This window comes from Lontra canadensis, unplaced genomic scaffold (assembly GCF_010015895.1).
Source record: "Lontra canadensis isolate GAN:19392208 unplaced genomic scaffold, GSC_riverotter_1.0 scaffold49, whole genome shotgun sequence".
In the NCBI taxonomy this organism is placed as follows: Eukaryota; Metazoa; Chordata; class Mammalia; order Carnivora; family Mustelidae; genus Lontra; species Lontra canadensis.
This window is the reverse complement of record NW_022631043.1, coordinates 154,039-164,153: the sequence shown is the minus strand read 5'-3', so window position 1 is coordinate 164,153 and position 10,115 is coordinate 154,039. Positions and strand designations below refer to the sequence as shown.

Below are 10,115 nucleotides of genomic sequence, written 5' to 3'. Positions count from 1 at the left end.
CACGTCGGGCTCTCTGCTCAGCAGGGAGCCTCCTCCTCCTCTCTCTCTGCCTGCCTCTCTGCCTGCTTGTGATCTCTGCCTGTCAAATAAATAAATTAAAAAATCTTAAAAAAAAAAAAAAAAACCACCAGAGACAGGAGGTTTGTGTCATCGAGGCCAGGCTGGAGGGGGGCAGGGTGAGAAGTGAGGGCATTTTCCCACCACCAGAGCAAGAAGGGGCAGGAATTCGTCCTCTTCAGAAGAAAATTTAACAACAGGTCTCAAGCATAAGTAAAAATCACCTTCAAAGCCACTCGGCCAAGAGGCTTCCTGTCTCAGGCCCCAATACAGCCTGGGAGCGAGAACCGTGAGAGCAGGTTTCCAAACGCTCTAACACTTTGCAAAGGTAATCGATACTCCTTTGATCAGGAAAAAAGAGGCGGGAGCGAAGCCGGGGCCCCCCAGGAGTGGAAACAAAGTCAGGCCTTGGGTCAGGTGTCGCGGGCCGGGAAGCGGGCCGGGAAGCAGCGTCACCTGCGGGCTCTGCCCTCCCAGCCACGGCGTGCCCCACAGTCTCGGGCCTACTGGTGTGTCCCAGCACACCCACTCGGGGGCCCCCCACCCCAGCTGACACCCACAGCCAGGGTCACTGCTTAAATCGAGAGCCAGGCCCAGGCTGCCTGTTAGGCGGCCTCACAGGTGGCACCGCCCCCTGCCCGCTGGACCCGCCTGTCCGGCTATCCTTCTGCTCCTTCCTTCATTCAGTAGAAGTTTGTTGAAAATCTGCTATTTGCCTGACACCGGAACCACAAATAACCGCAAAATGCTTGCGTTTACAGCACTCTCAAGGGTCTGGGCCCTAGAGCAGGCGGGAGACCACCCGCCACTCCCTTCCCAGGGTCATAGGAAGGGCAGCGCTGAAGGGGGACGCCGGGTGTCCCGCCTCCTGTACCTGCACCCGCAGGGCTGTGACCCTGACTTCGTAGGTACAGGGCCAGCTGTGGCCCTTCGCGTGGCCGCAGGCGGGCAGAGCGAGGCTCCAAAGCAAACCTTGACCACTGGGTAAGGCTCCAGAGACCCTGCCTTTCTAGAAGTTTCTGTCAGGTGCAAACGAGCTGACTCCACCCCCAGAAGACGTGAGACCCCGGCACCCTCGGTGCGGCCCTAGGCCCTGTGTCCCTGCCCTGCACAGAGCAGACGCTCAGACAGTGGACGCCGAGGGGCCTGAAATGAGGGAAGGGGTGCGCTCCAAGCCCGGGGGACTAGGACAGTGCCGACCAGAGACAGCCCAGAAGGCCCTTGAAGGCCCTGGACTCCTGCTCTCCACAGCCCCCTGCCCACCCTGCTCACCATTGTCCTGCTCCTGCTCCTCTGTGGGTGACAGGCAGCTGGACCTCCACTGGGGACAGTGAGGGTCATCGCTAGGAGCAGCAACCATGGACAGCGGCACCTCCTGGGAGCACAGGTCCTGGGGTGGGGACAGAGGGTAGGACCAGTCAGACCTGGTCAAGAGGGGCCAGACCGCACTGGGGCCCCCTGTCTCAGTCAGTCACCCCAACCCTACCAGGTACCCCCAGCAGGTCACCCAACACTATCAGGGGACCCCCACCTCAGTCAGTCACCCCGACCTTACTGGGGTCCCCGGGGGACATGGGAAGGAGGGAGGGATGAGGTTCCTACCTGGAGCTGACCTCCAAGGCCCTCCCACCTTACCAGGCCCCAGGCTCCCCTCCCTAGACCCTCTGGGATTCCGAGTCCTGGGATCGTGTGGCAGTGACCACTGTGCACACTGCTTCCCGCTGTCCGTACAACTACAGCTCAGGGGCCTGACAGAGGCGCCAAAGAAGCTTTAGCGTCTGGCCTGAGCTGGGGGGAGGTGTCATGTGCCCCATAGCAGCCTAGCCCTCCCCAGCCCTCACCACCCTCCGACCGTCCACACCCAGCCACCGTCCACCAGGCTCCCCAGCATGAGGAGATGGCGAGGGGCCTGGGTCTGGGGCACCTTCTCGTTCAGAGGGCCCAGGACAGGCCAGATTCTGCATTTCTAAGAAGCCTCCAGGTGCCCCCGATGCTGCCAGGCTGGGCTCAGGGGCCGCCTGGAGGCCCCACAGACCCTCTCTGGGCTGGACCTATGTAACCCAAATGCCTGCAGATAGACCTCCCTCAAGGCCCTGACCTGGGGGCTCTTCTTCTGAGAGAGGGTACCTCTGAGACCATGGCCACCCTAGGGCTCTGGCATCCTGTGGACTCCCTCCTGCTCCCCTCACCTCAACTCCCTGGGGCTCCCCAAAACTGTCCATTGGACCCCCAAAGGACCCTCACACCTCTCCTGAGCCCTGGCCTCTCTTCCAGCCTCTGCCGCAGGCCTCCCAGAAAACACGGCCTCCAGGGGGCCGTCTGGCCCTTGCCCACCAGCCCTCACCCGGCACCCTCCCCTCCGGAGGCAGGGGGCGGTCTGCACCCCAAAGCCCCAATGTGTATGGGGATGAATGAAGGCACGCAGACCCATGAGTCTGTGCCTGCGAGTGGATGCACCCAACGGCGAGCCGAGGAAAGCGGCCAGCCTCTCCCTGAGCAGCGGGCACCTGGGCACCTGGGCTCTTTGCCCCCCGCCCCGGCTCGGTGCCAGCGAAGACATGGGCACCAGTCTGGTGTTCATGAGTCAAACCTGTGTCTCGGGACCTCGTGCCCCTGTGAGTCTCCCTGCTCCTTCCCTCTGGCCACCTTTCTGCCCTCACTCGACAGATGTCCGGGGGTCCCTCTGCCCCAGGCCTGGAGGGTATGACAACTGACAAGTTCAGCCCAGTCCTGCCCTCTGTCCCAAGCCACCCTCGGCCAGGCATCCCCCACATCCCAATGTCGGACCCAGACTTCTCGCTCAGACACTCCAGTGCCCTGTTCCTTTCGGGGCCGCATCAGCCCCTTCCCTCCCCGCCCCGGCTGAGCTGGCTGTTCCCTCAAGTGGGGCCCCTGCGACTCCTTCCCGATCCCAGTAGACCCCACTCTTGCTCTGGCGTGACTTGTGCTGACCTGTTCCCGAGGGCGCCTCCCACACAGGTGCGGGTCCACACGCAGACCCCCGTGGCCTGTGCTCCGGCTAAGGGCTCTGGCTGGGTGTTGACGTGTTTGGAGAAGACAGTTTTCCCTGGATGTTGAACCCCCTTCTTGCAAATTGGTCCCCCAAACCCTCTTCATGCTTAAGACAAGGGCCATAGTCATCCATTCCAAGCCTGGGATGGGGCCGGGCTGCTGTCAGGGACAGTGGAAGAAGCCTGGACGGGTTTCCTGGAGAAGGTGAGGTGAGACCCCAAAGTCAGAAAGGGGACAGTAGACCCGAAGAGGTAACGTTAGGGTGGCTCAAGGTAACCAAATCCCAAAGTGGATACTTTCGCCAGAGAGGGCAGAGGTCACCTGGGGAGGCAGCTGGAGGAGGGGCGAGGGCGGGTCATCCCTCCTCCTGCAAGACCCCGCCTCTCCCTCCACCTCTGCCAGATCAGTGACCACCTGGCTCCCTGCTGCCCACACACCCCTCCATGCCGGGTCCCCTCAGCTTGCAGGCCTCAAGCTCTGGCCCCCCCACTCCGTCCACCCCTGCGGGGGTCCCCAGGGAGGCGGGGGCGGGGGGGGCGGCAGCCTGCAAAACTGCTCAGGCATCCGGCAAGTCAACTTGGCAATGAGGGTCAGGCTCGTCCCAGAAACGCATATGAAAGATGTTATTCACCCATAAACATTGTTTAAAAGGTCACCGAAGACAACAGCCCCGAGGGGTGTCTGCCAAGACCCCCAGAGTACACAGTAGTTGACTGGGAATCCTGCTGCTGGGAATCTAATCTACAGAAAAGTGAGAGATGCTTGAACGACTCAGGACTCAAATATGCTTCCTGGGTTTAAAAAAGCCAGACTTGGGGGCATCTGGGTGGCGCGGTTGGTTAAGGGTCCGACTCCTGATTTCAGCTCAGGTCATGATCTCGGGGTCCTGGGACGGAGCCCTTAGTGGAGAGTCTGCTTTTCCCTCTCCCTCTGTCCCTCCCCCTGCTCACACTCACGTGCACACTCTCTCTCCCAAATACATAAATAAATCTTTTTTTAAAAAGCTGTGCGTGGTCAAAACCAGAGGAAGGAAACTGCGGGCAGGGGTTAAGGTCATGTTCGTAAAGACTGTCCCATGGTGTGGGAGACCGCTTAGGATCCCACGTGGAGTCCCGAAGTCCTAGGATTCTCATGGAAAATTACAAGCGGTCTTGGGTGCAGGGTTCAGGGGGCTTTGCCCCCACGCCCCCTCACTGGGGTACAGCCCATCTGTGGCGGGCCCAGCCGACCCTCTTTGGAGACAGAATGCCCACTGAAAACCGAAGGCAGTGCAGGGTAGAACAAAGGTAAGGACAAGACAGGTCAGTGGACACTACCTGGGGTCCTGAGGGGGCTGGGCCAGCTCCAGAGCGGGGCAGGGAGGGCTGCACGGGGCACTCTGCCCAGGTCTGAGGTCCAGGGAGCCTGAGAAGACAGGGAGGGTCAGGCCTTGGAGCAGCCTATGTCGGCTCATGGCGTCGGGGGTGGGGGAGAGCGGGACGCAGCCCCTCTGGGCGAACCAGGGCATCCTTTGGGCCTCTGAGGCCCTGGGAGACAGTGCGCCCAAGGCCACTCTGCCTCTCAAGTCCCCGAGCGTCCTGCGGGAGGCCAGCCGCCATCAGACAGTGCAGGAGGTGTTCTCTGAGAAAGGATGTGGACACGGGCTGTGTTCTCGATGAACAGCCGCCAGGGGACAGTTTGAGGACAAATCTGAGTTCACAGGGTCCCGAGAAAAGCCAGCCAGAGGCGATGCGAGGGGCCTCGTGCCACATGGTTCGTGGGGGCCAGGGTGCCCCACTGAGCTGGGGAGCACCCAGGAAGGACGGAGGGGTAGGTCCAGCCAGGGACTTACGACTGGTGGGCTGCCGCTCAGCTGGTTATGGGCACCTCCAAGAGACGCCGCTATGAGTCACGAGTCCCTGTCTCCAGGGCTCACTGGGGACTCGTCTCCTGAGAAAGTGAGTCTGTGAACCAAGGTTCTCCTGGGGGCCCTGTCCCCAACAGCCACGCAGGCCTGAGAATTCCGTCCTCCAACTGACACCTTGGGCAGTTGGGCCCTCACCGTGCACAAGGCCGTGATTTCTGCTCTCCGAGGCCAAGAGGGACCCCAGGCTGGACGCTGACCCAGACAGGCCTTGGGACAGTGGTGCCACCCTGGCTCACGGCAGCCACCCCAGAAGGCAGGACCTGCACCACCCCAGGCGGACTCCCCAGGGCTGCCAGCCAGGCCGGGCTCCAGGGGCTCTTTTCTGGAGAGACCTGGGCTTGTGCTGCCGGAACCATGGAGACCCTTGGGGGTGCGTGTCCCCCGCACCGTCACACAGGTGCTGCCCGCCTGAGTTCATTCCTGGCTTTGGGCTCACAGGGTCACCGGGTAGTGGTCTCTGACCCAAGGTGGCTGTGCTCTCAGCTCCTGCAGCCAAGGACCATGCACCCCAAGGTGCAGAGAATATAAAATGGGTCCAGACTTGCCGCTACCTGTCCAATGGCGTATTCGCTGACATTCCCCCGTCATGCACACTGCGACCAGAGGGCACTCGGGGGCTGAGCTGAACCACCTGCCCTTGAGGGGGCCTCTGGGGAAACGGAGCCCCTTCCTGGTGTAGGGACCCTCCTCCTGCCTCACCACCCCCCAGGGCAGATCAGGGACAGAAAGCCAGCTCTGGCCTGGCAGACCAGCCGTCCCCTCCCCCTGGGGCCTCGGGCTGACCCCCCCCCCAGGACCTGCCGGCCACCAGCAGGGTTTATCCCTGTAGTTTTCCTGGGGGTTGGGCCAGAGGAAATCCTGTTGAGAGAGAAAGACCGCTCCTCCTCCGATGAGCTCAGGGTGAGGCCCAGAAGGTGAGGCCAGTGGGCGGGAAGCAGGGGTCCCAAAGGATTGGGCCCCAAGGAGCCTGGGGGGTGACCCCACAAGAGGGTCACTGGGGAGGTTTTCACCGTAAGTGCCATCGGAAGGTGGTCCCCTGGCTTGGAGAGAACGGGGACCCTGGGGCCTGTGGGCAGCTGGCCTGAGGCCTCCACCTGGGGGCCCATCTCAGAGCCATGTGTAGAGAGAAAGCCTGGAATAAGCTCCCCACCCCCCTGGGACCGGCAGCCACCACCTCGGTGGGCGTGTTGGAAGCTGCAGCCAGGAGGGACTGTGCTCGGAGGCCGGTGAGTGGCGGAGGGTGCTTCTCTCTCCGCCGCCCATCACGCCCCCCTGCTCCCTGACAGGACCGGTGGGGCTGGTGGGATAGGGTGGGGGGGCACCCGACACAGCCCTGCCCGGGCTCTGGGGCACTGTAGGGTCACATGAAGTGCTTTCCCAAGCCCCACGACCCCTCTGGATCTCCACAAGAAGAGGGGCCGGAGCGGACCCCGGGGTGCGTCGGGCGGGACTTGTGAGAGGCTCAGCACCCCTGTGCCACCATTGGGTGGGGCCAGAGAGACCTTCAGGCCGTGGGGGTGATGTGACTCTGGAGGGACGTGGTCACCCAGGGGCAGTTCTGAGCAGAAGTGGGGAGGCACTGGGGCACTGGGAACAGGCGGGTCCCCCCCAGCCGAGGGGTTTGGTGCCCCCAGGCCTGTGCTCAACGGGTATGCCCCCCAAGGCTGGCAGCATGGTCGGGGGGGGTGGCTAGGGAAGGCCTCATGCTCCCCGAAGGCTTTTCCCCAGGCCCTCAGCCCAGCCTGGAGGGCACGTCCTGGAGAAGGAAGAAACGGGGACTGGGGAAACTGAGGCCTGACTGCAGTTGGAGAAGAGGGTTTCAGGACAGGAGTGGCCCATTTCCCCAGGAGCTCGCAGAGGGCCTAGCTGGAGACAAAGTCTCAGGGGACCCTGGGGACTGAGCTGTCAAGCTCCAGCCCAGCTGGGGTCGGAAGTCAAGCAGTGACCAGGACTCAAAGGGCAATTTCTAGACAGGGGAGTGTGGGTGTTGTGATGCATCCATTGCCCTGTGGTTGGGACCAAAGATCTGAGGAAGCAAGAGAAGGCCCTCATCCCAGCGTGGGCGCAGAGTCTGGTGCAGCCCGGGAGGGCTTCTTGAAGGACGCAGAGAGGGACAGAGGAACCTGGGTGCTCTTGGGGGTACCATGGTGAGAGGAGGGGCAGGGATGCACACACAGGTGGGGCATCCTGGGGGGAGTGACAATGGCGGCAGTGGGGATCAGGGGAGGGGACGAGGGTGGGGTCGGGCGAGGACCCCAGCTGGAGCAGTGAGGCTTAGCGGAGACAGAAGGCGGTGTGGCTGCTCAGCGGCAGGGGTGGGGTGGGAGATGGAGTCAGGTCCCTGGTGCAGGGAGGGGTGTGGGGTGATTGGGGGGGCAAGCGGGCCGAGGGGTGAGGACAGGCCCTGTTGTGGCCAAGGTCACGTCCCTGACCTTGCCCTCAGTTCCCCAGCACACACCTGTCATGGCTAGAGTTGGAAGCCCAGAACCCGGTGAAGAGAAATCTAGATTTACAGCCAGACAGAGCAGCACGGGGCACCCGCACCCCCATCCGGAGTTGCCCTGAACAGCCTGAGCCCTTGGGTCACATGGGGGGTCGGGGAGCCCAAGCTGCTCAAGTCCCAAGGGGCCGGTTCTGTCTAGGCCTCCCACTGTGCTCGCCAGTCTCACCAGGACTCTGCTCCATGCCGCCCAAGTTGCCCGAGATCCACACGGGGGCTGGGGGAGCCGGGGAGGCAGGGCAGCGGGGACCGCACTGTGTCAGATGGACGGATCCCTTCCTGGGCGGGGGAGAGGTGGGAAGGGAAAGACAGGCTCCTCTGAGTCCTGTTACAGCCCACGGCTCCCCACGACAGGCTGTCACCGTCTGACTCATTCACTTATTCAAGCAGATGAAAACTGAAGCCCAGAACGTACTGTCCCCCATCAGCTCGGGAAAGGAAGAAGGTGTGACCGAGGCAGGCTGTGTCCTGGGGGCTAAGCCGGGTAGGCAGACAGACGCACAAGCAGTCTCTCCAAAGGGCAAGGGCCCCGTGGAAACCGTCCAGTTCTGCCTGGGAGAATCAGGGCAGGCCTCCTGGAGGAAGGGGCATCTGAGCTGGGGCCTGAAGCACAGGTAGGAGTTCGCCAGCTGGCGAGGAAGGGAGAGGTATTGCAGCGCACAATGGGAAACTGCCTATGAAGGCACAGAGCAGGCTCCAGCCAGGGTCAGGGCAGGGGTGTGGTGTGCAAGAGCAGAGCCCAGGGGAAGGAGGTATTTGCAAAGGGGAGCTTGGCAGAGGTGGGGGGGTGGGGGCGTGCTCACGTGGCCCACACAGCAGGGGGCTGCGGGCTGGTATCCTTGTTAAACGCAAGGCTTTGGATTCGGGTTTTGCCTTTGGTAACAGGGAGCCCTGTGAGGTCCCAAAGTGGCAGGAGCAGGGTCTGGGAGATAAGAAGACAGTGTCTGCTCTCCACCAGACTCTGGACTTCCAGGCTCCACCAAAGGCCTCAGCAACACTGTCCCACACTCTCCTCCCAGGTTGGCTACTGCTCCCACCCCCACAGACCCCAGCTGCCCCCACTCCTCCACCCTGATTCTCCAGGGTCCAGCAGGGCCGGAGGGGGCCGGGGATGGAGAAGCTGGGGAGGGACATGGGCGTGGGGGCTTCCAGATGCCCACAGCCAAACCACCTGGACCAAGGCTCACACCTCCTGTAGTCAGCCCGACTGTGGCCTGGTCCCAAAGGACCCCTCCTGCTGCAAGCCTGGGCTCAGATCTGGTCCTCCCCCATGTGCTGTGTGGCCTTGGGCAGATTACTGAGGCTCTCTGGGCCTCGGTTTCCTGTAGAGCAGCTCCTGCTGCCTAGGGCTGTGATGAAGGTTGACTGAGCATCTCCGTGTAAAAGGACCCTGACCGCTGACCGCTGACCACACTGGGGCGGGAGCAGCAGGAGAAAGACAGCAGAAAAGTGAGGCCGCCTGGAGGGGAGTGGGGTGCGGATCCTCAGGGCACCCCCTAGGAGGGCTGGCAGCAGGGAGGGGCCAGGGAAGGAGATGCTTGAGGCAGAAGGACTGGGAGCCCAGCACAGCCCAGCGAGTGGAGGGAGGGAACAGAACACGCCGGGCACAGAGCCCAGCGGCCGTCCTCTCCGACGACTTTCCCGGCTGCGGCTCGAAGCGGCGCCCCCACGATGATTTCTTTGCCCACTGGCTGCAACGTCCTTCTGTGCAGTCTGGCCCCATTCAGCGCTCTCTCTCTCACAGGAGATTTCGAGAAGCCTGGAATAACACAGAATTTGTCCTAGTTTTCTGGCAACACTGTGAGGCTCCGAGAGTGTGTGTTGAGTGAATGAATGAGTGAGAGAGTAAATGAGCAGGAGCAGCGGGCAGCGGGAGTGTTCGGGGCCCGCGATGGGCTCAGGGCCCAGCTTCCAAGACCTCCCTGCCTCCCCCCTGCTTCCTCCTTCCCCCACTCCCTCCCTCCTCCCCCCTGCCTCCGGCTCCACCGACAGCCCCCCCCATCCCCCCACCGCAAGCCATGGCCAGCTGTGTCAGGTAGGCCCTGGTGGCTGCACCCTGTCAGCTAGGCCAGCCTTAGCCCTGCCCTGCTCTTCCCTAGTGCCCCCTGCCCACATGTCAGAGCTGGGACTGGGGGCTAGGCCTGGCCTTGGCCACAGGCCAGCTGCTAGCCTTCTGCTCGGTGTGGGGCTGGGGCACTCTGAGGGCATGGCCAGCTGGGGGCTCCCTCCAGGGGCCCAGAGGGCTCTGCACCTCCCAACCATGGCTGCGGCCAGCCCCTGCCCTTTGGAGGTAGCCTGGAGCAAGGAAGGAGAGAAGCTTAAAAGCAGCCAGGCAGAGTGGCCAGCCACGATAGCAAGGGTCACACGTGGGCTGAGCGGGATGGCAGTGGGCACCGACTGTGTCTGCCCCAGTTAGAATTCCAGCCAGCTAAAGTTAACTCCGGCCCAGCAGTAGTGGCTCAAACAAGTGCATCTTCCTCTCCTATCAGTCCAGAGCGGGCAGCCCAGCCCTGGTTTGCAAACCCCATGCCCCGCCAAGGATACGGACGCCTCCTGCCTTCTTAATGCGGGATTTTTTTCCCCTCCCTCTTGTCTCCAATATGGCTGCTTTACCTCCAACCATCACATCACCAAACAGCA

General features: G+C 62.5%; 1 long non-coding RNA gene across 1 annotated transcript; it reads right to left on the bottom strand.

The window, feature by feature from the left end:
• Positions 1-1,347: 1,347 nt before the first annotated feature.
• On the bottom strand, positions 1,348-4,928 carry LOC116876983. Its single transcript, XR_004384504.1, has 3 exons — positions 4,901-4,928; positions 4,386-4,473; positions 1,348-1,447 (listed from the first exon to the last, which is right to left on the bottom strand). It is a non-coding gene; the product is annotated as an uncharacterized LOC116876983 (long non-coding RNA).
• Between the last annotated feature and the right edge of the window lie 5,187 nt (positions 4,929-10,115).